Source organism: Salvelinus fontinalis, chromosome 4 (assembly GCF_029448725.1).
Source record: "Salvelinus fontinalis isolate EN_2023a chromosome 4, ASM2944872v1, whole genome shotgun sequence".
Taxonomy (NCBI): domain Eukaryota; kingdom Metazoa; phylum Chordata; class Actinopteri; order Salmoniformes; family Salmonidae; genus Salvelinus; species Salvelinus fontinalis.
Window position 1 is genome coordinate 1178892 of NC_074668.1, and position 14423 is coordinate 1193314.

Below are 14423 nucleotides of genomic sequence, written 5' to 3' on the forward strand. Positions count from 1 at the left end.
ATTGTGTAACATGATATTATAGGACTGTCATCTGATGAAGTTTGTTTTTTTGCGATCGCTACCTTTGCGGTGAATGAATGCGGTTGTGTGGTTGGCTATTGTAGTAAGCTAATATAATGCTATATTGTGTTTTCGCTGTAAAACACTTAAAAAATCTGAAATATTGGCTGGATTCACAAGATGTTTGTCTTTCATTTGCTGTACACCATGTATTTTTCATAAATGTTTTATGATGAGTATTTATGTATTTCACGTTGCTCTCTGTAGTTATTCTAGCTGCTTTGGTGATATTTGTGATTGTAGCTGCAATGTAAAACTATGATTTATACCTGAAATATGCACATTTTTCGAACAAAACATAGATTTATTGTATAACATGCTATAAGACTGTCATCTGATGAAGTTGTTTCTTGGTTAGTGACTAATTATATCTTTATTTGGTCGAATTTGTGATAGCTACCTATGCGGTAAAAAAATTGTGAAAATATGCGGTTGAGTCTTTTGCTATTGTGGTTAGCTAATAGAAATACATATTGTGTTTTCGCTGTAAAACATTTTAAAAATCGGAAATGATGGCTGGATTCACAAGATGTGTATCTTTCATCTGGTGTCTTGGACTTGTGATTTAATGATATTTAGATGCTAGTATTTACTTGTGGCGCTATGCTAGGCTATGCTAGTCAGCTTTTTTACTGATGAGGATGCTCCCGGATCCGGGATGGGGACCAAGTAGAATTATAAGTCAGAGGTTGTCTAAACGTCTGGTTTGGGTCTGGAGTCTCACAAGACCAGCCAGCAAAATGACTGCCCACCGCCACTGTGTCGCTAAAGATGGTCAACATCTCCTCAACAAGAGCCAATTATATGACAAGCCGAACAATATGATCTCACTAAAGCAACCAACGGGGCGGTGGCCCATGAGCATGAAGGCAGAAAGGTCACTGACTGCGTCCCAAATGGCACCGTATTGCACTACCTTTTGACCAGAGTCTAGGGGCCTTGGTCAAAAGTAGTCCGCTACATAGGGAACATGGTGCAGTTTGGGTTGCAGGCAGTGTCGCCACCCGACATAACAAACAGACCCTTGTTTTGCTTCTGTAACGGGTGACGCTCTCCTCATCCTCGGAAGAGGTGAGGAGAGAAGGATCTTCAGACCAAAACGCAGGCTCAGGGAAATAAGCCATCTTTATTATAAATTACGATGGCACACGAAACGAAACAAAACACTTTCCAAACTACAAAATAAGAAAACGACGTTGACGCAACCTGAACATAAACTTACATAATTAAACATAAACTTACGTACAGGAAAACAGACGACATCGAAACGAAACGAAACAAACAAACGCTACAGTCCCATGTGGTACGAACAGACATACGGACACAGGAGACAATCACCCACAAACAAACAGTGAGAATGCCCTACCTAAATATGACTCTTAATTAGAGGCAAATGCAAACCACCTGCCTCTAATCAAGAGCCATACCAGGCAAACCAAAACCAACATAGAAACAGATAACATAGAATGCCCACCCAACCTCACGTCCTGACCAACTAACACACAAAAACTAACATAAATAGGTCAGGAACGTGACAGTACCCCCCCCACAAGGTGCGAACTCCGGACGCACCAGCACAAAGTCTAGGGGAGGGTCTGGGTGGGCATCTAACCACGGTGGTGGCTCAGGCTCCGGGCGCGGTTCCCACCCCACCATAATCCATCCTAACTTCCTCCCTCCAAGAATGTCCACCCTCTTTTGACCCCCACAAAATTCCCTTAACAACATATCCAATAGGGACAACACCGGGACAGAGAGATAAATCAAGAAAGAGGGATAGATAAGAATATAGAGATAGATGAAGATAGAGAGGGAGATTAGGATAGAGGGGCAACTCCGGACTGAAAGGCAGCTCCGGACAGAGAGACAGCTCTGGACTGATGGGCAGTTCTGGGTATCCAGCCTTTTCAGGCTGAAGGACAGCTCATGGCTGACTGACGAATCTCGATGCTCATGGCTGGCTGACGGCTCTCGACGCTCATGGCAGGCTGACGGCTCTCGACGCTCATGGCAGGCTGACGGCTCTGGCTGCTCATGGCGCTCTGACGGCTCTGGCTGCTCATGGCTCGCTGGCGGCTCTGGCTGCTCATGGCTCGCTGGCGGCTCTGGCTGCTCATGGCTCGCTGGCGGCTCTGGCTGCTCATGGCTCGCTGGCGGCTCTGGCAGATCCTGTCTGGTTGGCGGCTCTGGCAGATCCTGTCTGGTTGGCGGCTCTGGCAGATCCTGTCTGGTTGGCGGCTCTGGCAGATCCTGTCTGGTTGGCGGCTCTGGCAGATCCTGTCTGGTTGGCGGCTCTGGCAGATCCTGTCTGGTTGGCGGCTCTGGCAGATCCTGTCTGGTTGGCGGCTCTGGCAGATCCTGTCTGGTTGGTGGCTCTGGCAGATCCTGTCTGGCTGACGGCTCTAGCGGCTCCTGTCTGGCTGATGGCTCTAGCGGCTCCTGTCTGGCTGACGGCTCTGTAGGCTCATGGCAGACGGGCGGCTTTGCAGGCTCATGGCAGACGGGCGGCTTTGCAGGCTCCTGGCAGACGGATGGCTCAGACGGCGCTGGGGAGACGGATGGCTCAGATGGCGCTGGGGAGACGGATGGCTCAGATGGCGCTGGGGAGACGGATGGCTCAGATGGCGCTGGGGAGACGGATGGCTCAGATGGCGCTGGGGAGACGGATGGCTCTGGCCGGATATGGCGCACTGTAGACCTGGTGCGTGGTGCCAGAACTGGAGGCACCGTGCTAATGACAAGCACCTTCCTACTAGTGCGGGGAGCAGGGACAGGGCACACTGTATTCTCAAAGCCTACTCTATCCCTGATGCGTGGTACCGGCACTGGTGACACCGGGCTGAGGACAAGCACATCAGGATTAGTAGGGGGAGAAGATACAGTGGGTTCAGGGCTCTGGAGACGCACAGGTAGCTTAGTGCGTGGGGCCGGAACTGGAGGCACCGGGCTAGATACACACACTACAGGGAGAGTGCGTGGAGGAGGAACAGGGCTCAGGATACGCACTGGTAGCCTAGTGCGTAGTGTATACACTGTAGGTACTAGGCTGGGGCGGGGAGGTGGTGCCGGAAATACCGGACCGTGGAGGCGTACTGGCACTCTTGAGCATTGAGCTTGCCCAACCTTACCTGGTTGAATACCCCCGGTTGCCCGACTAGTGCGGGGAGGTGGAATAACCCGCACCGGGCTATGTAGGCGAACCGGGGAAACCATGCGTAAGGCAGGTGCCATGTATGCCGGCCGAGGAGACGCACTGGAGACCAGACGCGTTGAGCCGGCCTCATGACACCTGGCTCAATACCCAATCTAGCCCTACCAGTGCGGGGAGGTGGAATAACCCGCACTGGGCTATGCACTCGTACAGGAGACACCGTGCGCTCTACTGCGTAACACGGCGCCTGCCCGTACTCCCGCTCTCCACGGTAAGCCTGGGAAGTGGGCGCAGGTCTCCTACCTGCCCTTGGCCCACCATCTCCTAGCCCCCCCCCAAGAAATTTTTGGGAATTACTCACGGGCTTTTTTGGCTTCCGTGCCAGACGCGTTCCCTCATAGCTTCGGTTCCTCTCCTCGGTAGCCTCTGCTCTCCTCCGTGCCTCCAGCTCAGCTTTGGGACGGCGATTTTCTCCTGCCTTAGCCCAGGGACCTTCTCCATTCATTATTTGCTCCCATGTCCAGAAATCCTTTCTCTCCTGTCCCTTACTCCGTTTAGTTTCCCTTTGCCGCTTGGTCTTAGCTTGGTGGGTGATTCTGTAACGGGTGACGCTCTCCTCATCCTCGGAAGAGGTGAGGAGAGAAGGATCTTCAGACCAAAACGCAGGCTCAGGGAAATAAGCCATCTTTATTATAAATTACGATGGCACACGAAACGAAACAAAACACTTTCCAAACTACAAAATAAGAAAACGACGTTGACGCAACCTGAACATAAACTTACATAATTAAACATAAACTTACGTACAGGAAAACAGACGACATCGAAACGAAACGAAACAAACAAACGCTACAGTCCCATGTGGTACGAACAGACATACGGACACAGGAGACAATCACCCACAAACAAACAGTGAGAATGCCCTACCTAAATATGACTCTTAATTAGAGGCAAACGCAAACCACCTGCCTCTAATCAAGAGCCATACCAGGCAAACCAAAACCAACATAGAAACAGATAACATAGAATGCCCACCCAACCTCACGTCCTGACCAACTAACACACAAAAACTAACATAAATAGGTCAGGAACGTGACAGCTACTGAGGTTAACGTGTAACAAAATGACATCACATTTCCCAAAATGCTACAGTATCAGGTTGCCAATCCACTCAATAACAGACAATAATAGTAGTACATGTTTGTTTGACGCTGGAATTCAGAAGTAATTTTCCTTATATAGTTTTAGTTTTGAATCTAGGTTCCTGCTTGAACAACAGCACAACAGAACATATGAAAACACGTCAGAATGATTTAGGTATGTTAGGGTAGGTCGTCTAACATGTTGACCAATCCGCTTGTGTTACTGACGCGTCACGCCCTGCAAGTCCCGCCTCTCCAATCTCCTCATTGGTTTTTAGAAGCATATACCCACGTGGGTGATTAAAAGATGAACTGAGGTCCACACTCCAGTCCAGTTGGTGGTGGTAATGCACCTTAAAGTTGGTTGCCAACCGCCATATAAAGTCCACAGAAGAAGAAGAAGAAGACTAAAGGAAGAGAGATTTTTTTTTTTTTTACTAGAAACTAACTAGGTGTCCCCATTTATCTTTGGATTAATTATCGGAGTAGAGAACACACGATTTTGTGTGACTCAAAAATGGGGTCAAAATTCTACAAATATCCAGAAAAAAAGACTTTCAGGTGAAATAACAATCCAATGTTTATATCCCAGAACAAATTAGCTAGAAACTACAAGCTAGCTAGCTAAATGGCCATGAATGTTTCATGTGTTTTGACCTGTCCCCATATTATTAATGTAGTTGGTTCAGAGTTGGTTTTGATATTTCAACCTGCGTGTCCTGATCGCGTATGGTGTGGATGGACAAAATGAACATGCACGCGGTGGTGAACACACTGACGCACGCGCGTGCCCAGTCTAGTTAGCATGTACGGTAATGCCTGAGGGGAAGTGAGAGCAGAGAGGGAATCTGAGTTGTTAACTCAATTATGTTACTGATCTTCTCCTTGTCAGCTAAAATAATGACTAAATCAGTGTACAGTCCATAAAGGTTATTAAAGTAAACAAAAACTGAAATAAAAATGACAATGAAAAATATTTGAAAAACTAAAACGATACTGAAACTATTATCTTTGACTACAAAACAAACACAAATAAAATAAAAACCATTATAACTTTAAGTTTAATTGTATTTTTTTTCTTCTAAACTTTGAGCTAAAATCAAATAGTGATTTAACTTTAGCTGGCTGGCTTGCTGCATAAGATAACTGCATATACCAGTAACGTTATTTGATAACTTGTTAGATGCCGTTATGTTTTTCCAAAACTTTGGTTTACTTTAATGTAGCTGTAAGCTAGGTGTTGATAGCAACTGGCTGACTCATGCAGTGCTAACGTAATGATAGCATGCTGGTAGGGCTAACGTTAGCAGGCTAGTAGGGCTAATGTTAGCAGGCTAGTAGGGCTAACGTTAGCAGGCTAGTAGGGCTAACGTTAGCAGGCTAGTAGGGCTAATGTTAGCAGGCTAGTTGGCTAGCAACCTTGCAAGCTGATTTGTAACACAAAAATTTAAAGTATATGCTTGTAAGTTGGATGAAAATTACATTGAAACCAGTAGTCACGAGTATAAACAATTTAGTTTAATTTGAAGTTATACATTTGAAGTTATTTTTGTTGGAGTTTACATCATAGGGACTAGGCTGGCTTGCCAGCTCCTCCATTTAACATCCCACCCCCCAATTAGAATCTTGGGGATTCTAATCGATTTTATGTAACAACTTGAAAAATAGAAAAGAGGTGTGACTTTGCATTGGGACTTTTGATGTGTATACTAATACAAATCCATATGCTACATGTGGTTATGGTTATGCTACCTACCCTTTAATAACCTCTACAGGATCGGTGTGTCCCCCACGGGACGGTTGCGCTAACATAGAACCTCGTGCCAATTGCATTAGCCTAAGTAACAAGAACATTTCCCAGGACATAGACAATCTGATATTGGCAGAAAGCTTAAATTCTTGATAATCTAAATGCACTGTCCAATTTACAGTAGCTGTTACAGTGAAATAATACCATGCTATTGTTTGAGGAGAGTTATTTGAAAAGTTATTAATAAACAAATTAGGCACATTTGGGCAGTCTTCATACAACAATTTGAATAGAAACACAATTGTTCATTGGATCAGTCTAAAACGTTGCACATACACTGGGGCCATCTAGTGGCCAACATCTAAATTGCACCTGGGCTGGAATAATACATTATGGACTTTCTCTTGCATTTCAAAGATAGATATTTTACCAGATCTAATGTGTTATATTCTCCTACATTCATTTCACATTTCCACAAACTTCAAAGTGCTTCCTTTCAAATGGTATCAAGAATATGCATATCCTTGCTTCAAGTCCTGAGCTACAGGCAGTTAGATTTGGGTATGTCATTTCAGATCCTGAGTTTCAGGCAGTTAGATTTGGGTATGTCATTTCAGGTCCTGAGCTACAGGCAGTTAGATTTGGGTATGTCATTTCAGGTCCTGAGCTACAGGCAGTTAGATTTGGGTATGTCATTTCAGGCAAAAGAAAAAAAAGGTGGCAGATTCTATTAAGACACTTTATGTTGGTGTTTCCTTTATTTTGGCAATTACCTGTATCATTGACAGTATTTCATGAGACCAGGACCGGTAACTTTATTATTAATTGGATGTTCAGCTTTTTTTTAACTTCACCCCAAAAAATCAAACAAATATACAATGATTAAGCTTTAACTTACTTGACTATTATATATACTGTATATATATATATATATATATATATATATATATATATATATATATATACAGTATATATATATATTATTTTATCCTTAGAAGCCTACTGTACTTTGAAGTTGCATCGCTCTTATCTTTTCTAGATTTAAAAAAACAACTCACAAAAACATAAAAAGTACAGACAATTACTCACCCACATACAAGAGAGGGAGAGAGAGCGAGGGAGAGATAGAGGGAGTGAGAGAGCAACAGAGCATGGAGGAATGGAGAAAATAAACATGAAATAGAGGTGTATGAGTTCAAGGAGAGGAGGTACAGTAGCTAGAGAAGGATGTAGCTACAGAAAAACATCAACAAGTCTCAACTCCTGAACCAATGACATGATGACAATACCGCCACCAACACGGAAACAGTAACCATGGAAATACAGATAAGAGCCAGAGGCAGGATTTCAGTGTGAGAGAGAGAGGAGTGTGGAGTGCAGTGACACAGCCTAACTAACACTAGTCTGAACCTCTACTGCCTCTCACCAGCCCAGTACACCAACACAATACTCTCCTCTACTACCACAACACAATACACTCCTCTACTACCACAACACAATACACTCCTTAACTACCAAAACACAATACACTCCTTAACTACCACAACACAATACACTCCTTAACTACCACAACACAATACACTCCTTAACTACCAAAACACAATACACTCCTTAACTACCAAAACACAATACACTCCTTAACTACCACAACACAATACACTCCTTAACTACCACAACACAATACACTCCTCTACTACCACAACACAATACACTCCTTAACTACCACAACACAATACACTCCTCTACTACCACAACACAATACACTCCTTAACTACCACAACACAATACACTCCTTAACTACCACAACACAATACACTCCTCTACTACCACAACACAATACACTCCTCTACTACCACAACACAATACACTCCTTAACTACCACAACACAATACACTCCTCTACTACCACAACACAATACACTCCTCTACTACCACAACACAATACACTCCTCTACTACCACAACACAATACACTCCTCTACTACCACAACACAATACACTCCTTAACTACCACAACACAATACACTCCTCTACTACCACAACACAATACACTCCTCTACTACCACAACACATTACACTCCTTAACTACCACAACACAATACACTCCTCTACTACCACAATACACTCCTCTACTACCACAACACAATACACTCCTCTACTACCACAATACACTCCTCTACTACCACAACACAATACACTCCTTAACTACCACAACACAATACACTCCTCTACTACCACAACACAATACTCTCCTCTACTACCACAACACAATACACTCCTCTACTACCACAACACAATACTCTCCTCTACTATCACAACACAATACACTCCTCTACTACCACAACACAATACACTCCTCTACTACCACAACACAATACACTCCTCTACTACCACAACACAATACTCTCCTCTACTACCACAACACAATACACTCCTCTACTACCACAACACAATACACTCCTCTACTACCACAAAACAATACTCTCCTCTACTACCACAACACAATACTCTCCTCTACTACCACAATACAATACTCTCCTCTACTACCACAACACAATACTCTCCTCTACTACCACAACACAATACACTCCTCTGCTATTTCTGCCTGACCACCACTCCATTTATTAACAATGGAAAAACAGCCAGGTGAACACAGACAATACAATGTCTGGGATTCATCTCATGATTCACTAGTTATCGTAGAATAATTGTTAGGTGAGGTTCTAGAAATGCCTGGGGATGGTTCTAGTAGTGTTAGGTGATGTTCTAGTAGGGTTAGGTGATGTTCTAGTAGTGTTAGCGGATGTTCTAGTAGGGTTAGGTGATGTTCTAGTAGGGTTAGGTGATGTTCTAGTAGTGTTAGGTGATGTTCTAGAAGTGTTAGCTGATGTTCTAGTAGTATTAGGTGATGTTCTAGTAGGGTTAGGTGATGTTCTAGTAGGGTTAGGTGATGTTCTAGAAGTGTTAGGTGATGTTCTAGAAGTGTTAGGTGATGTTCTAGAAGTGTTAGGTGATGTTCTAAAAGTGTTAGCTTATGTTTCAGAAGGTTTAGGTGATGTTCTAGAAGGTTTAGGTGATGTTCTAGAAGTGTTAGGTGATGTTTAAGAAGGGTTAGGTGGTGTTCTAGTAGGGTTAGGTGATGTTCTAGTAGGGTTAGGTGATGTTTTAGAAGGGTTAGGTTGTGTTCTAGTAGGGGTAGGTGATGTTCTAGTAGTCTTAGGTGATGTTCTAGTAGTGTTAGGTGATGTTGTAGTAGGGTTAGGTGATGTTTTAGTAGGGTTAGGTGATGTTCTAGAAGGGTTAGGTGATGTTCTAGAAGGGTTAGGTGGTGTTATAGTAGGGTTAGGTGATGTTCTAGTAGGGTTAGGTCATGTTCTAGAAGGGTTAGGTGATGTTTGAGAAGGGTTAGGTGATGTTCTAGTAGGGTTAGGTGATGTTCTAGAAGTGTTAGATGATGTTTTAGTAGGGTTAGGTGATGTTCTAGAAGGGTTAGGTGATGTTCTAGAAGGGCTATGTGATGTTCTAGAAGGGCTAGGTGATGTTTTAGAAAGGTTAGGTGATGTTCTAGAAGGGCTGGGTGATGTTCTAGAAGAGCTAGGTGACGTTCTAGAAAGGCTAGGTGATGTTCTAGAAGGGCTAGGTGATGTTTTAGAAGGGTTAGGTGATGTTCTAGAAGGGCTAGGTGATGTTTTAGAAGGGTTAGGTGGTGTTCTAGAAGGGTTAGGTGATGTTCTAGAAGGGTTGGGTGATGTTTTAGAAGGGTTAGGTGGTGTTCTAGAAGGGTAAGGTGATGTTCTAGTAGGGTTAGGTGATGTTTTATAAGGGTTAGGTGGTGTTCTAGTAGGGTTAGGTGATGTTCTAGAAGGGTTAGGTGGTGTTCTATTAGGGTTAGGTGATGTTCTAGTAGGGTTAGGTGATGTTTTAGAAGGGTTAGGTGGTGTTCTAGTAGGGTTAGGTGATGTTCTAGTAGGGTTAGGTCATGTTCTAGAAGGGTTAGGTGATGTTCTAGAAGGGTTAGGTGATGTTCTAGAAGTGTTAGGTGATGTTTTAGAAGGGTTAGGTGATGTTCTAGAAGGGTGGGGTGATGTTCTAGAAGGGTGGTGTGATGTCCTAGAAGGGTTAGGTGGTTTTCTAGTAGGGTTAGGTGATGTTCTAGTAGGGTTAGGTGATGTTCTAGTAGGGTTAGGTGATGTTCTAGAAGGGTTAGGTGATGTTCTAGTAGTGTTAGGTGATGTTCTAGAAGTGTTATGTGATGTTCTATTAGGGTTAGGTGATGTTCTAGAAGGGCTAGGTGATGTTTTAGATGGGTTAGGTGATGTTCTAGAAGGGCTAGGTGATGTTTTAGAAGGGTTAGGTGATGTTCTAGAAGGGCTAGGTGATGTTCTAGTAGGGTTAGGGGATGTTCTAGAAGGGCTATGTGATGTTTTAGAAGTGTTAGGTCATGTTCTAGTAGTGTTAGGTGATGTTCTAGAAGGGCTAGGTGATGTTCTAGAAGGGCTAGGTGATGTTTTAGAAGTGTTAGGTCATGTTCTAGTAGTGTTAGGTGATGTTCTAGAAGTGTTGGGTGATGTTCTAGAAATGTTAGGTGATGTTCTAGTAGTGTTATGTGATATTCTGGAAGTGTTAGGTGATGTTCTAGTAGGGTTAGGTGATGTTCTAGAAGGGCTAGGTGATGTTCTAGAAGGGCTAGGTGATGTTCTAGAAGGGCTAGGTGATGTTTTAGAAGGACTAGGTGATGTTCTAGAAGGGCTAGGTGATGTTCTAGAAGGGCTAGGTGATGTTCTAGAAGGGCTAGGTGACGTTCTAGAAGGGCTAGGTGATGTTTTAGAAGGGTTAGGTGATGTACTAGAAGGGCCAGGTGATGTTTTAGAAGGGTTACGTGATGTTCTAGAAGGGCTAGGTGATGTTCTAGAAGGGCTAGGTCATGTTCTAGAAGGGCTAGGTCATGTTCTAGAAGGGCTCGGTCATGTTCTAGAAGGGCTAGGTGATGTTTTAGAAGGGTTAGGTGATGTTTTAGAAGGGTTAGGTGATGTTCTAGAAGGGTTAGGTGATGTTCTAGAAGGGTTAGGTGATGTTCTAGAAGGGTTAGGTGATGTTCTAGAAGGGTTAGGTGATGTTCTAGAAGGGTGGGGTGATGTTTTAGAAGGGTTAGGTGATGTTCTAGAAGGGCTAGCTGATGTGAGTGTGTGTACCTAGCAAGGTTATTATAATGTTGTGTTTTAATATTAGTTTTTATTTCTATGACTTTTTAAAAGATTCTTTTTAGTTCCATTTATTATTTAGATCTGATTTACTAATGACAAATCAACCAATGGTTGCGTGCCATGTCATCGAGTGTGCAGTCTGACTGCTATACCATATGATGTGGTTAGCTGATATGTAAAACCCGGTTTTTCAAACGGGTTTAATAATAATTTTATTTCAGTTTACAAAATATTTTTTCCTGATTAGTTTAACTTTCCGTTTTAGTTTACTATAATAACCTTGGTACCTAGAGGTGTCGGCAATAAAACGGGATATCGTCAGCGTGGATCTGTCTGTACCACTAACACCTGTTGAGAGGTCAAAACCCCCCTAACCAGGGGTCAACTCAGGGAATAAGGTGAAAGGTCAGATGGGTCAGATGGTCAAAGGTGAACAAATTATTACAGAGAAGGGAAAATGTACACAGTGCATTCGGAAAGTCTTCAGACCCCTTCCTTTTTTCCACGTTTCTGGGAAGATCTGGGAAGGCTAAGACAAAAATTATGCAGCATTGAAGGTCCCTAAGAACACAGTGGCCTCCATCATTCTTAAATGGAAAAAGTTTGTAACCACCAAGACTCTTCCTAGTGCAGGCCACCCGGCTAAGCTGAGCAATCGGGGGAGTAGGGCCTTGGTCAGGGAGGGGACCAAGAACCCGATGGTCACTGACAGAGCTCCAGAGTTCCTCTGTGGAGATGGGAGAACCTTCCAGAAGGACAACCACCTCCGCAGCACTCCACCAATCAGGCATTTATGGTGGTTGAAGATATCCCACTAGTGGTGTGGGTGCTGTGCTTATATCCTTCCTGTTTGGCCCTGTCCGGGGGTATCATCGGATGGGGCCACAGTGTCTCCTGACCCCTCCTGTCTCAGCCTCCAGTATTTATGCTGCAGTAGTTTATGTGTCGGGGGGCTAGGGTCAGTTTGTTATATCTGGAGTACTTCTCCTGTCTTATTCGGTGTCCTGTGTGAATTTAAGTATGCTCTCTCTAGTTCTTTCTTTCTCTCTTTCTTTCTCTCTCTCGGAGGACCTGAGCCCTAGGACCATGCCTCAGGACTACCTGGCATGATGACTCCTTGCTGTCCCCAGTCCACCTGGCCGTGCTTCTGCTCCAGTTTCAACTGTTCTGCCTGCGGCTATGGAACCCTGACCTGTTCACCGGACGTGCTACCTGTCCCAGACCTGCTGTTTTCAACTCTCTAGAGACAGCAGGAGTGGTAGAGATACTCTTAATGATCGGCTATGAAAAGCCAACTGACATTTACTCCTGACGTGCTGACTTGCTGCTGTAACGGTCCTGACCAGTTTTATGTTGTTTTTGTATGTGTAATTGGTCATGGCGTTAGTTTTGGGTGGGCAGTCTATGTTATCTGTTTCTATGTTGGTTTTGGGTTGCCTGGTATGGCTCTTGATTAGAGGCAGGTGGTTTGCATTTTCCTCTAATTAAGAGTCATATTTAGGTAGGGCGTTCTCACTGTTTGTTTTGTGGGTGAATGTCTTCCGTGTCTGTATGTTATTTCGTACCACACGGGACTGTTTCGGTTTATGTAGTCTGTTTCCTATTTCGTGCGTTCTTCGTGTCTATGTAAGTTCTCATGTTTAGGTCAGTCTACGTCGTTTGTTATTTTGTATCATTTCAAGTGTAGTTCGTGTTCGTTTTTCGTCTTGTTTAAATAAATATGTATTCAAACTTCGCTGCGCCTTGGTTCCCTCAATACTCCTCCTTTTCCGAAGATGGAGAGGAGGAGGATCGCAGTAACAGCTCCACCCTCGACAACCACTGTGATTATTACTATTTGACAATGCTGGTCATTTATGAACATTTGAACATCTTGGCCATGTTCTGTTATAATCTCCACCTGGCAGAGGAGGACTGCCACCCCTCATAGCCTTGTTCCTCTCTAGGTTTCTTCTTAGGTTTTGGCCTTTCTAGGGAGTTTTTCCTAGCCACCGTGCTTCTACACCTGCATTGGTTGCTGTTTGGGGTTTTAGGCTGGGTTTCTGTACAGCACTTTGAGATATCAGCTGATGTACGAAGGGCTTTATAAATACATATGATTTGATTTGATTTGATTTATGGTAGAGTGGCCTGATGGAAGCCACAAATCAGTAAAAGGCACATGACAGCCCGCTTGGAGTTTGCCAAAAGGCACCTAAAGGACTCTCAGACCATGAAAAACAAGATTCTTTGGCCTGATGAAACCAAGATTGAACTATGGTGGTGGCAACATCATGCTGTTGGGATGTTTTTCAGCAGCAGTGACTGGGAGACTAGTTAGGATCGAGGTAAAGATGAACGGAGCAAAGTACAGAGAGATCCTTGATGAAAACCTGCTCCATAGCTCTCAGGACCTCAGACTGGGGGCGAAGGTTCACCTTCCAATGGAACAATGACCCTAAGCACACAGCCAGGACAACGCAGGAGTGGCTTTGGGACAAGTCTCTGAATGTCTTTGAGTGGCCCAGCCAGAGCCCAGACATAAACCCGATCGAACATCTCTGGAGAGAACAGAAAATAGCTGTGCAGCTACGCTCCCTATTCAACCTGACAGAGCTTGAGATGATCTGCAAAGAAGAATGGGAGAAACTCCCCAAATACAGGTGTGCCAAGCTTGAAAGCATCATACCCAAGAAGACTAAAGGCTGTAATCACTGCCAAAGGTGCTTCAACAAAGTACTGAGTAAAGGGTCTGAAAACTTATGTAAATGTGATCTAACTTTTTTTTTTTTACCTGTTTTTGCTTTGTCATTATGGGGTATTGTATGTAGATTGATTAGGGGAAACAAACAATTGAATCTATTTTAGAATAAGGCTGTAAAGTAACAACATGTGTAAAAAAGTCAAGGGGTTTGAATACTTCCCGAATGAACTGTAGACGAAAATGAAAAAGCTAATGAAATCTCTTCTTGGAATGGCTGAGCAGCAGTAAGATGTGAAAGGTAAGGAGGGTGGGGAAAGGCCCAAATACAGAGGTAAGGAGGGTGGGTAAGGAGGGTGGGTAAGGCCCAAATATAGTGGTAAGGAGGGTGGGGAAAGGCCCAAATGCAGACGTAAGGAGGGTGGGTAAGGCCCAAAT

At 43.9% G+C, this 14423-nt stretch overlaps 1 protein-coding gene across 2 annotated transcripts in view; it reads right to left on the bottom strand.

Moving 5' to 3' along the window:
• The window catches only part of LOC129852961 (probable phospholipid-transporting ATPase IM), a 70482-nt gene that overhangs the window by 34104 nt on the left and 21955 nt on the right, over positions 1–14423 (bottom strand). The window lies entirely within an intron of this gene.